The sequence below is a fragment of the Colias eurytheme genome, chromosome 2 (assembly GCF_061535395.1).
Source record: "Colias eurytheme isolate Ceu_HAF_F1 chromosome 2, ilColEury1 Martin Lab GWU primary, whole genome shotgun sequence".
Lineage (NCBI taxonomy): Eukaryota > Metazoa > Arthropoda > Insecta > Lepidoptera > Pieridae > Colias > Colias eurytheme.
Genome location: NC_142981.1, coordinates 8,392,027 through 8,407,576, shown reverse-complemented (window position 1 = coordinate 8,407,576; position 15,550 = coordinate 8,392,027). Strand labels below are relative to the sequence as shown.

The window sequence follows — 15,550 nt, the reverse complement described above, 5'->3', positions numbered from 1 at the left end:
TTTAACCTTTCCACACGATTGTAAACTTCGCACTTTAAAAATCTGTGAAATGAGTGTAGGCGTAAATAAGCCTTTAACACGGAGTTCCAACGTGTATACAGTGCAAAGTTTACGCTTTAGGCGACAGAGACGACGGTCTTTTTGCAAACGTCTGAAATGAACGAATTTAAAAACCACGCTGGCACTTTAAGTGAACAGCTACAAATACTGGTGCAGATATTTTATACTTTACCTGCTACAAATCATGTATGCAGGTAATTTTTTTTATGAATTGTGTATAGTAGCAACATTTAATAGGCATTCGGAATGTAAAAAAAATAGAATGTAGAATAACAGAACAAAATATGGGTACTGAGTAGAATTTAGGTATGTAAGTATGCTTTATAGGTAATTTATATGATAATATTTAACTAAAAAGTAAAGTATATGAGGATTATTATTTGATAGCGCTAGGTTGAAGAATGAGCAGACGTAGATATTGTGACTTTATTGTCATGGGACCAAAAGAAATCTTGTTTAGGATTAGAGTATGCGCAGTGCGCAGAGTGGTGACGGTGACGCGCCAGATTAATGTCGAGCTTTGCGCCACATTTGAAATGTCACGTTCAATTTTTCTAACCAACTGAAACGGAGACGGAGTTCGATGTTAATACTTAATAGTGAACGAAATTTTAATGAAAAGGATTAGATTGTCTTTTTGCAGAATTGCTCGACAGCAAATATCATCCACTAAAAATCCCATGTGCAGACTGTTCATACCAATATGCTTAAATCAGATGATAAGTTCGGCAAGCCTCGTCTAGACTCCAAAACACACAAATGAACACGTATTATCTAAAGCCAACATGGAAACGGGGCGTAGGAAAAAAGGCAAAGTCATAAAACTGGCGCCCACCAATCACCAAATAAGGCTGGCGCGGCGACGATCGCGACGTCGTCCTTGACTCCCGGCCAAATGACATAAGATGGCCTATGGGCGCGGAATTTTGGTTAATCGATAAATGAGACTGTTAAGCAACCAGTATATTTTGTTTTTCTATCAGGTAGGTCAACGTACACGTGTTCCCAGATTGTGACCACGCTTAAGCATCGATGTAAGCTGGTTTCCATATGTATAAGTTCCATTCCGTAATGTATAAGTTATGATTTTGTATTATGTGTTAAATTTTATTCATCATTAGGCTGCAGTTCAGTACATCTGAATCTTGCACAACGATCAAATTGTTTTTGTGCTTCTCTCTACACAAGTCAAGTTCAATGACTAGAACGCACGTGCCGCCCCCAGTATAGAGGTAATTGACTCTTGGTTAAATAATAACAATAATTATCTCTCACATTTGATTTTCATCTATGTAGGATCGTAGATTCATTTTTGGCGGGATTAAAAAGTGATTTTCCAGACTGGGAAACATATCCAAATTGTAATAAGTGATGTTAGTCATCTGGATAATTTAAATAAGCGTAACATTACGACCGTCACCACTGCTGTACTCTCATCAATGATTCATGGATCGATAGCCGAACACAGCGCGCATTAGAGAGACAATCTCTAAATGTCCACTTTGCCGGTGAGCTAACACGAAGGCGTAATCCGTCCGGCGGCACTTAGAGTGTACCACAGGCTCACCCTAAATGCACACTAACTAATCTGTTTGTCATCAGTACCCAATAGTACATTAAAAAGGAATACGCAAAATAAATGTTTGTTGTCTGCACTCTGTGCCATGTAAGCGTAGGTATCGTGCTGTATATACCTATAAGCATTCAACGATAATAACATTAAAATAAAGAAATCCAAATAAATCAGACAGTATTTATCATCACCTCGAAAGGCAACTCCCACATATTTACTAATGACATGTATTTTTGTAAGAGGCATATTTTTTAACATCAAATACTCGAATAGGTAAAATATGTACTTACAGATTATAAAATAATTGGTTTATTTAAACTGATAATTAATTTTAAAGTACATTAAGCGGTATAATTGCTGATGAGTCAACTGCGTAATATTTTCGCATCATATTGTGTTCACTGTTGCGTATCGTCTGACATCGTTCCTGTAAATATTTATTGATAGGTTTATTCCCCAAGCTAATACTAAGTTGCTGGATAGGACGAAATTACACAGTGAGCAATAGGATGAGTAACTCGTCTCGCTCTTGATTCCTTTTGTTTTTTATTGAGACAATGAATAAACTGGCTTTGGTACCAAGTTCTGGTCTAAAAGTGTATTTGAATGGAATACGGTTCACAGTGGAATGAGGGCGGGCTAACTTGTACTAGTTTTTTAAAGATTCCATAGAGTTTGCACTTTGCTAAACTTAGGTCTCAGATCTACTTATTATGTTTAAAAAGTGATAAAAGATTTACATTTTACATCTTCAGATTTACTATTGTTCTAAGAACTATTACTTTGTTAAAAATACGCTGTTTTTGTGAGACAAAAATTATAAGGAAATTTATTTCGAAAAACACGATTGTAAATAGCAAAAAACAGACACGACATTATAATACAGAAAGTTTTGTCTGCATAAATATTTCACAGTTATATAAAATTTTATGTCATTAGTACGGAGTGATCACTGTGATGATACCTATTTGTTGGTACAGTTGAGTCAATAATTAACGCGGATAGCTCAGTTTATGCATGACTCAGACTGCTTATTGCAATGTTTGTAAACAAATTAATCCAACCTTCACTAATATTAATACATTTTACGAAAGAAAGAGGAGAAACTTGATACATATGTTACTTAATTAACGTCTGAGAGGAACAATAGATATTAGAACATTTGTACCAGCCGTGTTCTTTGAGTAGAAAGTAAGACAGGCCACAATCACGAATCTACTTTCTGATCATATCAGGTGAGCGCCGGTTACTTTGTTCATTATTATTTTTTGACGTGTACTACTTTTAATTAGTATTGAAAATATCCAGTTTACATTTCTAAATTCTCCCAGAAATAGCGATATAGTAAAAAAACTAGCAGATCAGCTTACACATTAGAGGTCAACGCCCACTGTGGGCCCTTTGTCTTTTAATTCTGGTTGATTTTACGGCCTTTGTCGCAACATCCAATAATTTACCCTTTACGGAAAAATAGACATCTGCTCCTTTAGAAAAATCCCTCCTTGGAAGTAAAAGGACAAAATTTACGATCCATGTAACCGTGGGTAGGCGGTACGCGCCCACGTAGCGCATGCAAATTGCCCGATTGGATGAGATTGTCCTGGACCAAGTGCCGCGGAAGATTAAAACCGAAACACCTTGCGATATTTGATCTTCTTTCGATAATTGGTGAAGGCGGGGAGTTATTTTAGTGAAACAAAGTGTTTTAAATTACGTGCAGACAAATAAATTATATATGTATCTTATTATTGATGTATTGTTTCATTTATTACAATAATGGCCTTTTTTATTGTTTGTGTTTAACACAATATAATTGAATATTTCTGGAATCCTAAATAACAGCGGAATGCTATTAAACTATGTTGCAATAAGATGTAATATACGAGAACCTCCTGTTTATGAACCAATATAAGTTTAACAAAAATAGGTATAGTCTAGGGCAATAAAAGTAGTGACTTCAGCGCTTATGTCGCCCACGCAGCAGAATTCAGGCGCCCCACGCACACCACTACAGTACTTCATATTAGTATTAGTATCTGGAATTACAGTCGGTTTTAATATGAAGGAATTAAAACAAAATAACAGTAGCTGCAAATAAGGTAACCGTCCGTCGCTTGAATCATTAATATCTCTTAAGACACAGTGAATAATGAAAGAGCGATAATTGATATTTTAAGGCGTTGTACCGTCTAAAACTATGTCATGTACCTATTGGAATTGTATATTTGTGTGAGCAGAAAGTAGAGCATTTGTAATGCACTTTCTCTTACCACAGCATCGGCCGCTGTGCGCAATCCGTGGATTTTACTTTAACAATTAATTATATACAAAATATTTTACATATTAGTAAAGTGCTCTGCGTGTTTGTTCCTTACATTATAATTATAAATAATAATAGGTAGTATGTTTGACAATACACATGTCGTCATATAAAGAGATTATTACTATAAAGGTCAATGTTAATTTTTTGAATTCTTGCAGAAATCAAACAATATTATATTATATAAAAATATATTATACAAAGTTTTGCACATTTATCAATGCGCTAAAATTAAGCGATACCTAATTATCATACCTATAGCAATAAAATGTTTAAATTAAAATCTTTAATGAGGCAAAAACTAGTTTCGTAAATCGCAAGTATTGCAAAAGCATGTTTAAAATTGATACTGTGATGATGTAATCATCTAGACTTTAGTGCATTCGGGGCCGGTGGGGACGGGCAATGCAAGTGTGCACTTGCAAACCAGTTTAAGAAAGAGCTCTTTCGTGCTAAATGTCTTCGACGCACACTATCACCGACTGATTCAATACACATTACATTGCTGCCTATGCTTAGCTTCAATGCAGATGGTATCATTATTGCCCAGCAATGTGAAGTGACACCAGATCGGGTTCGGGAATGCCTTAGTGGGTGTTTATGTTAGACGAGTCATTAACACTATAAATGTACATAATCACTACATAGTATAAAACAAAGTCACTTTCCCTGTCCCTATGTCCCTATGTCCCTTTGTACGCTCAAATCTTTGAAACTACGCAACGGGTTTTGATGCGGTTTTTTTTAATAGATAGAGTGATTCAAGAGGAAGGTTTATATGTATAATAACATCCATTAAATAGTGGAGAAATACTGTTATTTTTGAGGTTTCTAATGTGATGTCGTAAAAAATTACATTTTTTCCGCTTAAATTGCAAACGCAGGCTGAACCCTACGAGTTTTATCAAAATAATGTACTAAGTATTATACACATTGAAAAGGTCTACAGAAAAGTCCGCGATGGTATATGTCTATCTCTTATGGATAACCCACAATAACTTTTTTTTGTCATTTACTTTTTACGACAAATAATGGCTAATTTTCGATGCGATTTTAACCTATACAGCATTAATACTTAACCAATTAAATACCTTGAATACATTGTTCATTTAATATAGATCTATATGGCCCTTTACACCGTATGATTTAAGTGAATATTTTCGAAGATATTACAGATTTAAAAATTGCGGGACGTAGCGTTTGCAGCGCTACAGGCCGGCCGCCCGGCTATCTATTTTATACCCGTGCGAAGTCGGAGCGGGCGACGCTATGTTTTTATATACAACGTTCACAGTTTTTCTGTAGTGTATTTAGTATCAGCATTGCACCCGTGCGAAGCCGGGGCGGGTCGCTAGTATATTATATAATATACCACATAAAAACTTTCTATTCATTGAGTTAATTGAGTTAATCCATATACTAAAAGTAACACACAGATTTCAACTATAAACAATATTGCATTTGCTAATAAGCATTCCGCAAGAAAAATATTAAGTTCTAACGTATAAAGCATATTATATTTTCATATTTAAACTCGCTTCGTAAGGTATTCTCATAATTGCCATCTTAACGCAAAGTTTATGCCTAACTATTGCGTCAGCATTTTACATTTCTATCTCAATATGTGTTTCGAGACACGTTTATGTTTAACAGAATAATGATTATTCGGAGTCTGAAGATTTATAACATAAGCAAGTATAATTCTAATTTATATATAATATTATATTAATACATCGTCGTTCGGGTTTTAACTGTGAGACACGGAACAAAAGTGTATACACGTAAAGAGCTTAACAAGGATTACTATCAGACCAATCGTAAATAATCCCAATGTTCGTGGTAATGAACGATTTCATAGCAATTCGTAGCATTGTCTCGCAGTAAACCAGTTCTGTGCATGTGATGTGGCGCACAACTGTCGTATTGCTCTATTTGTTATGTTTCTCATATTTTACGTAGCAGGAAATGAGCTCATATTGTTGCCAGGGTGCCGACTGTAATACCAAGCTTTGCTATATTAAAACTCGGTGTCTTTTTGTAATTATAACTTAAAGCGTTAGCTTCAAGGGTTCAGAGTCAGCGCTGTGCTGAGGCAAATGCTGGATAAATAGAATAGACAATAGACGTTCAGTGATGCGTTCACATACGAGTACCTTTGTTCAATTGTGTATTGGTTAAGATGACATCTACAATATTATATAGCATGGAAAATGATAACACAGAAAATTGATTGCTACACAAGTGTGTATTTCGGCTGAAATAATTTGACATCATAACTAAAAATAAAACATGATTGTTAAACTGTTGCATTCAAACCGGATCCGCTTGAATAAGACTAGGTACTTTCGAAGGCGTCATTGGTGGATAGAGCGTTATAATATCACTGAATTACCTTGCGTGGGCCAAGGTAGCTTGAAAAGTGAATGTACCTACCTAAAATGTTCGCTATCAGTTTTCGCACGAGTATCGATCAGTTAGTTTTTGAATATATTTAGATTGAGTTATAAATTATAATGTTGTATTAATTGATGTCGGTCTAAACTCTAAATATCCTAATTAAGTTTCTACATATCAAATTATGCGTTATTTTCGATCAAATATGTTACATTTACACTTGACAGTTACATTGGGACACAGCTTTACTTCACTTTGGTTTGACTTATCATATATTTTATAATATCCGATCTGGTATTGGTATTGTAGAGTGACCTGAAGGCACTAACCTTCCTATTCTATTTGCATACCAAATTCAATTCAATCCGTTCTTTATGCTACAACCGTTGAATATTATAACAATACATCTATCAAATAATTAAAGCATTATATTATTTTCAAAATAATTAGTAAATAAGGTAATAAACGTCCATGCTTCAACTAGGTAAATGACTTAAATAATAACAATATAATAAGTGAATTAAAGCCTAGTTACCATCAATTTACATATTTAACCAATTATTTGCCATCTGCATATATAGTGTTACTGCCATTAATGAATGGATTTACATTCATTTAACAAATACTTACTTATAACTTTTACTTCATATAGGGTCGATTTTTATATTGCAATTTAATGATGTCGGTTAGAAACAAACATGGTATAATTATGTTATCGGAAGTTATAATGACATAATTAATAGTAAAGAGCTGTAGGGCGAATTTTTCCCTCCTAAAACACAATAACTAAAAATCATTATGGAATACTGAAGATTTGTTGTTGCGATATCGCAAAAAAATTAACCCTTCGACGGATATGAGTCATTACGCGACTACCAGGAAATGATATTAAATTTTCACGATGGCGTTTTATGTTACCTACTCTGCCGGTTTCACTAGTTCATGCATATTTATCAAAATAACAGTGCCGATTGAAAGGCTGCATATAAACACGCACAGAATTGCAAAATGGAATGAGGGCCGTGGAATTAAGAGTTTAAACTTATAGTTTGGAGGGTATAGTTTCGCGCGATACTTTGGTTGCATATTGGACGCCGCGGCGCGTGGTTGTCGGACCGTCATTAGCGAACTCACCCCCATTGGAGGGTTGAGTTCCGCGAACGCGCTGATCGTCGGTGACTCACAACGCAATGGCGGCGGGAAAAACGCGATTGTCATCTATGTGTGCACCAAAAGCTTTATAATTATTTACTTATTAAATGTTTTGTTTGTTGCATACACAACTCATTATTGTTTGTAATACTTATTCTAATCAACGCACGTAAAACAAACGTAAGAATGTACGTATGAATGTAAAACAAACGTAAGCTAATAAAGGACTCATATTATGCGAAAATGTGCAGACATAAGATTCTGAATTTTCATTTGTTTAAATAAGTTCTTGAAAATACAATTTATATTGATGACTAGAAAGAAATGAATCAATATTAGTACGTACAAGTAACCTTAAACACGCACAGAATTGCAATAAAAAACAAGTAACCTTAATGTAGCATATTTGACACAAGTAGTTATTGTAAACTGCATAATAAGCAATGTCACTGTGAAAAATGTACCCTAATAGAAAGAAAATTCATAAGGGACAAGCGGCATTAACTAACGATAAAACTTGTAGCAAAAGTGAAATTAGTAACTTTCTCTACAAGTGAAACAGGAACAAGCTCGCAAGCGGTAGTACTGCCCCGAGAGAATAGCGAACTGGATATGTCCACATAACGGCAGGTAGCATGTTGTCCTCGAATTTCCATAATTGGCAAAAACCTGGCCGCGTTCACACACAATTTTTTCCATTGTATGTATGTCCCTTAGGGTGCGAATTAAACAGAGGCGGAAGGACGTGCGTTGGCGCTAATTTAGCCTGGCGAAAACATGGTATTGTGGACGAATGGCGCTCGAATTGTGAACGAAAGCCCTTAGGCGGGTTACATTTGTGATAAATTATTATAGCCAACACATACCCTCAGTTTTCCCATATATTTCTATAGACGCATTACAGATTGCTTTGGCCGATCGAAGTGAATAGACGTCAGGAGTGAAAGCATGTGTCGGACAGATGTCCGAGTCAGGATGACTACGATCACTGAAGCGTAGTATTTGCCCGTTCGGCTGAAGTAAAATCCAATTACAGGATCATACAGTCAAATACGCCTAGTTAAATGCTCCTTGTACTGAAATTTGTCTTATACCTGTTTGATTGTTTTTAAGTTGCATAGCTGAATCGGGATTTTTCTTAATATTTTTTTACGAGAAAAGATTTGAAGGAGGAATATATCTCGATCCAAATAATATGTAAGTTTGCTTAAAAATAAATTGATCTTCTTTTTTAACTGATACACAAATAATATACAATTCGGATAAAATACTTTTACTCGAACGAAACGCGATTAGGGAGAAAATTTATAGCTAACAATGAGATCATAACTTTTCTGTGTCATCTATAAAACGTTGTTAGGTAGATACTAAAAGATCGAATAACAAAGTTTCTTCATCCAATTTGTCGCACCTCATATTTTTATTCATCGGTAGGTATATCTAAGGGCTTATTACCATGCAATACAGACCGTGGAGAGAGAAAATTGCTTGATCCATAGCATTGTAAAAGTCACCCGCTCCCATAAAACTCCCACATATTTCACGACAAATAAACTTCTCATCCTATGAAATTTTCTTCTGGGAAAGCAGTTCAGTGCAGGTAATATTTCAAAACATGTGTCATTCATAACTTTCGCCTTCGCAATGTCTGTCGATGGAGCCCGGGCGAAAAGGTCTCAATAAATTTTTCGTGAGCCGGCTCCGTTATCCCCGCGAGCGAGCCCAGGTACGTTTTACGGCCGCGCAAGGGAAAATAAACGAAAAATAAAATAAAAGTCAAAATGGCTCCGAATAAAACTATTTACTGAATATGCCGCGCAAACTTTCCCAAATGTTGAGGACAGCTATTGTTTCATATTTGAGAAAATAAAAACGATAACCGGCCATACGAATTACATAATATACAAATAGTTCTTTAAACAAGTATATTAAAACAAAACATCTATGAAATCTCCAGGGTTTGGATGTATTACATGTTGGGAAATTAGATCTATTAACGATGCCTCGGTATTATTAGCATATCCACACGGATGTATGTCTAAATACAATAAGAAACAGTAAATTGCGCCGTGTTAGATAATCGTGTTGGTAAACATTACACCACCGCGCCAGTCGCCGTCTGACTCAATAAGTTTTTCTATACAGGTGTTATAACACGTCATGGAACAGAATAACAGAAGTCGAATATATTAGTTCAAAACTAATCGCCTTTCGTTTTGCACGTAAAATATATAAGGTACATTGTGTACTTGTGCCTCGATGACACGATAATTGTCTGAATAAAATTGTTTATGGCGAAAAATAATTTTGTGAGATAACTTCTCGGAAATTTAGAAATGTAAAGTACCTACCTATGTTAAAGGAAATAATGGTTATTAAATTAAGTATACGCTGTAGGTACTCAGAATACCATTAAGTCTCATAATTTAAAAAATCTTCTTAAAATGATCCTGATGATTGCCAAAAATTCTGAAATTATCTTACTTGTCTCAAATACGATTCGATCCACGCACCGTCTGTGACTACTATACATAAAAAGATGATCTCATATTTCCACCAATCTGTTCGAATGGAAAACAAACATTTTAGCCATACATTGTACTATTTTATACGTACAAACGAAAGGTCTCGAGATTCACTCTTTAATAAATATGAAGCTGAAAGCGACCCTAATCGTGAAGGCAAAACGGCAACAATACACACAGGCGTGGTATGAAATTGTTGAGAAAGCAAACACATTAAAGGGTGGCGAGTAAACATCGCCTATAATGATTACCTATACGTTGGCTTTGTTACAAAAAAATAGATACATAATTCACGTTACTAAATGAGGCGAATTTCAGGGCTTTGTAGAACGGGATACGTCGCTTATCTGATGCCACACCTTTTGTGTTGCTATTGACCTAATTCGAGTGTCACTCGACCGCGTCTATGGAAAACTTGTCTTCCGATAAAAACAACCGTAGGTGTTAATTAAATAAAGGTTTGTCTGAACTACGCGTGCTATGTAATACTTACATAATACATATAATGAAGTTATATACACGATAAGATCGAGCTCATATGATTGTTTAAACTTTTGTAGTCAGAATTAACACTTCTTCACCCCAGTAACTTATTGATTTTTTAATTTACAAAATAAATTAAGTAATTTGTATTTTAATTAAGGTTGACACTACGCTAATTTGTCACGATATGCGAATGAAAGCTTTCTTTGTTTATTTTTTAGTGAGCATATTACGTGTACCTTTAAAATGGTAAGTTGTACAAGGTCGATCGCCCCACGCGATAGTCTGCGGGGTCAAAAATAGAGCGAGACTCGTACCTGGCGCCGCCCTACGCTCAATGTCAATTTTCAATCACGAAGGGCGGAAGGCATCGCCCGATCAGCTCCAAGCCATAAGACATACCCAATATAGCGTACATTTTTTCAGCAGTAGACGTACTATGCCATAGAATATGATTCAAAAATTAAGACAACTTTATTTATAACAGCGGTTATTTACACGAAATAAGACAACACCTATATAATTGATTCAACAGAAGGTGATGCTACGTTTAAAATATTACGTATTCATAAAAGTTGTAATACCTCTTTTCATAGAATAAACTGGAGAATAAATAAAACTTTTATTACTTTTTGTTTTCAACCTTTTTACCCTCTTTGTTTACATAGCTGCGAGCAAAGCCTCTCCGTGCCAACAGTCGCTTTGTCAAGCGTCGAGTGACATTAGCTCGACCCACTGTCAGATAATTTGGAAACCAAATAAAATAATTCTCGACTCCATTTATTGTCAGTAATGCGCCTATAAATTAATCTTCAATCAATTTCAACCCTTGCAATACTTTGAATATAAGTATTTAAATTCTACGCAAATCTAGACCAAACCAAGGATGTTGAAAATGTCACGGCTACTAGCAATTTCCATACATATAGACTACAAGCCCGCATAGGACAAAAATATGGGTCAAATGAACCACCAGGGGACATATCTAGAACGATAGCAGAGCAAAAAATAATAAGATTCATCACTATGCAGTATGCCGTCACTTGTAAGCTGTCCAACTGAGTGCAGATGAGAATTGAAAAGTACAGGTAGACTCGGTAAATTTTGGTCATATGTTTTTGTACGGCATTCTTAACCATCGATAGATCCATTAAAAATAATAAGAAACCGCTCAGTGCCGTACAAAAATGGTGGTCCACCAAGTCGGAATTTTTATTTAATTTCCGAGAGTTACCGGGGGTAAATTTGCTCATTTGACCATGTACGGCATCTGTGTCATACTATTGCTATACTGCTTTTAATTCATTATTCCGCAACGCCGTACAAAAATCATGGGGACAAGGGGAAAAAATCGAGAGTTGCAATCCCCTCTCTTTCCCCACTCCAGGGGGTCATTTGACTAAGTACGGCTTCGGTTCCAAAACATTATCTAGCACTCAAAAGTACTATTAAAAGCAATGCCGTCAAAAAATAATTGTTCTTTTAAATGTATACCAATAATCATCTTAATTTCATCGAATTCTGGATATAAAGAGCTGTAAGGTCATTTGACCCTGTACGGGAACTTTTTTTTAACATGATATTGTAAAATTCAATTGTTGTATAGTATTGCCGTTCAAAAGAAACCGTTCTAAAAAAAGTTATAGAGAAATGCAAAACCAGAAATTTTGTTAAAGTTTAAACATCGTAGATTATAATGAAATATAATAGTTTTCTACACTTTATCCTTTTTTTAAATAGTATTAACATAGATAAATTAGGAAAAAACGATGCCGTACATTTTTGTGCAGACCACATCTTTTAGGCTGATGAAAGCGACGAAAGCTACAATTTTAAGGGTGCTTTATGGCCATTCGATACAGTACGGCATTAACATATTTTTACCCAACTACGGCAAAGCAAAAGGAGGGTTATGGTTGTTTACAGGTCATGTATGTATGTTCATCTATTCCCTCGTAACTTCTAAACTAATTATCAGAATTCGACAAATGACATATCATTAGAAGCGTCTGAATTGTTCACTGGATAACCAGCGACCAGCTAGCTAAAGGCTATATAGGGTTTCACAAAATCTAATGTGGCGCCCTCTAGCGGACAAAACATACAGAGTAAAAAAATAAAGTTAAGATAAATATGCAGTGTTTGGTATCATTTGAAAGCGCTTTACTTGTACATTTTGAATATGTATATATTACTAGCATTTGCTTGTGACTTTACCTGTATTCATGGACTGATTGCATATAATTCACATCTTTTCGTTCATAGTTTTTTTATTAGTTCATCAATTTAACGGAGTCCATTCTACCTGACGCCGACTTTCCAAGGTGATAATTAACCACCTCGAGCTTCTTAATATTAATGTATATTTATATTTTATTATAAAAATATAAAGCAAACATTTCGTTATATGGATTTTTTTCTTTTTCAGATTTTTCCCCTTTGAACCAACGAAAATGTACGGCACATGAAAAAATATTATCTATGCATAAAATACTTTAAAAATAAATTTATTTCGTGTTGTGTCAAATGACCCCCTGGAGTGGGGAAAGAGAGGGGATTACAACTCTCGATTTTTTCCCCTTGTCCCCATGATTTTTGTACGGCGTTGCGCAATAATGGATTAAAAGCAGTATAGCAATAGTATGACACAGATGCCGTACATGGTCAAATGACCAAATTTACCCCCGGTAACTCTCGGAAATTAAATAAAAATTCCGACTTGGTGGACCACCATTTTTGTACGGCACTGAGCGGTTTCTTATTATTTTTAATGGATCTATCGATGGTTAAGAATGCCGTACAAAAACATATGACCAAAATTTACCGAGTCTACCTGTACTTTTCAATTCTCATCTGCACTCAGTTGGACAGCTTACAAGTGACGGCATAGTGATGAATCTTATTATTTTTTGCTCTGCTATCGTTCTAGATATGTCCCCTGGTGGTTCATTTGACCCATATTTTTGTCCTATGCGGGCTTGTAGTCTAATACCGAATATTATACATCCTCATTTATTTTGGCATTGTTATTATTTAAATGTGTTATATATTTATAATATAATTTCATAAAGTGTCTAATATTGTATAACTTTAATATTCACCATGATATGAACTCTGAAAGCTACCACCGCATAGATCCATGGAAGAATTTATACAACTAAAATGAAGTGTCGCTTAAATATAAAACTAACGACAGATATCGCGTCATTTGCCTGCCCATTAAGTAAAGTCCGCAAGATAGAGTTAGGGTAGTAAAGTTTATTAATGGCTCGATTACAAGCTCGACCCGAGGTGCAAAGAAGTACTATCAATCAGTCAGGTGTGCGGGAACACTGCTACCCTTACGCTAATAACAAAATTCCGACGACCCTGTTTGTTCCCGACGAAGGGGTGAAGATGAATATCCTAAGCTACATCTTGGTTATATCATTGTTTTTACCGTTAAATCGGTTTTCTCAATTAAAATACGATGTTTTTTTACAAGGTTCATTTGTAACTAAACACTTTTGTTTCATTGGTGGGTGGAAATACCGGTTACACTCAAGGGTAGCAGCGACGCGCTTGGATAACTGTTAAGATATTATATTTTTAAATGAAATCAGATATTTACATATGCATGTCATTGTTTCCGAAATAGATCCGAAAATAAATTTCAGAAAATAAAATTAAAGTAGTCATATTCATTCAATTATAGGAAGGCGAAATCATCATGAGTACACAAGATAGCGCATGATCTCATTGCTCGAGCAAATATTATTAAAACAAATGTCATAACATTATGTTAAGTTTTAGATGAAGATGAGCATAATGAGTGAGTCCTAGTAGCCAAACAAAGTACGGAGGTAGTGGAGCGCGGCTCGCCACTGTCCGAATGGCTCAATTACACTTAATTCGCAACGCACACACATTCAGGCCGAGTTGCATGCATGTAGTCTACATTAATGTATGTAAATGCATGCGACCGGCCGCGGCCGCCCGCCGACGCTCACAATATTGCGACATTAAACGGAATATGGCTGACGAGACGGACATTTTCGACAAAAGTCGACATTTGCAAACGTTATGCAATCATTCACGTGCACTTAACGTATTCATATAATAGTTAAATACCGTGTTCGCGAAATTATCGTCGGATTTAACGTTCAATATGTTTGTTTGGAGTAAAATGCTACATCATTTTCAATGTGATATTGGATAAGGTATATTAATTAAAAATATTCGACACATGGCAACAGCTTTTTATGCCGAGATTTTAGTGCCAATTTAAATTGAATCTCTAAAAAAATTTATTATCAATCTGATGATGTTTTTTTTGCCAACTAGTAATGAGTTATAATTTTAAGTTTTTATAATTTGAAGTAAAGCTTTAAATATCAATGTATTAAACATTTTTATTGTCACATGTCACAATTTAATTACATATGTAGTATTTTAAATAGGGTTGCACTTCTGACTCAAACTAAATACCTTGATGCTCTGTAACTATACAGGGTGTCCCAAAAAGTAGTGATGAACGGAAGCTGGGAGGTAGAGGACCTAGAGAGCTATCCGAATCACCATATATGTTATGCGATTTTTCGTATTTTCGGAGTTATGACGTTTTTTTTTTCAAATTTTCACCTATCGCCGAGTACGATGATATTTTCACTCATGGTGACGTCAATTATTGCGGAAGATGCTTGATTTTTTTTTGTGTGCTAAGCTGAAAGATAGGCTAATTCAGTATGGTAACATTTACTATCGTTAGATCTTTGAATGGAATAAAAAAAAGAATTAAATGCCAAGAAAGATAAAATTACCCAGTATGTTCACCACTTCGAAGGCCCGTAAAATATAAAATTACATAAAAAAAGTTTTCCGTTTGGCTTTTAAAAACTTGCTCTATCTATCAGGTAGCTACCCTGGTACTACTATTTGTTTACATTAACAATAGTTTTATTTTCATGTTTTTTTTTCCCTTTAACAATATTTCACTGTCCCAAAAACAAAAAAAAACTTTTTTATTGATTTACGAAGCTTGTGGCATAAATTAATCTTTTTCAA

General features: G+C 35.1%; 1 protein-coding gene across 5 annotated transcripts in view; it reads right to left on the bottom strand.

Moving 5' to 3' along the window:
- The window catches only part of LOC149910544 (uncharacterized), a 97,150-nt gene that overhangs the window by 80,041 nt on the left and 1,559 nt on the right, over positions 1-15,550 (bottom strand). The window lies entirely within an intron of this gene.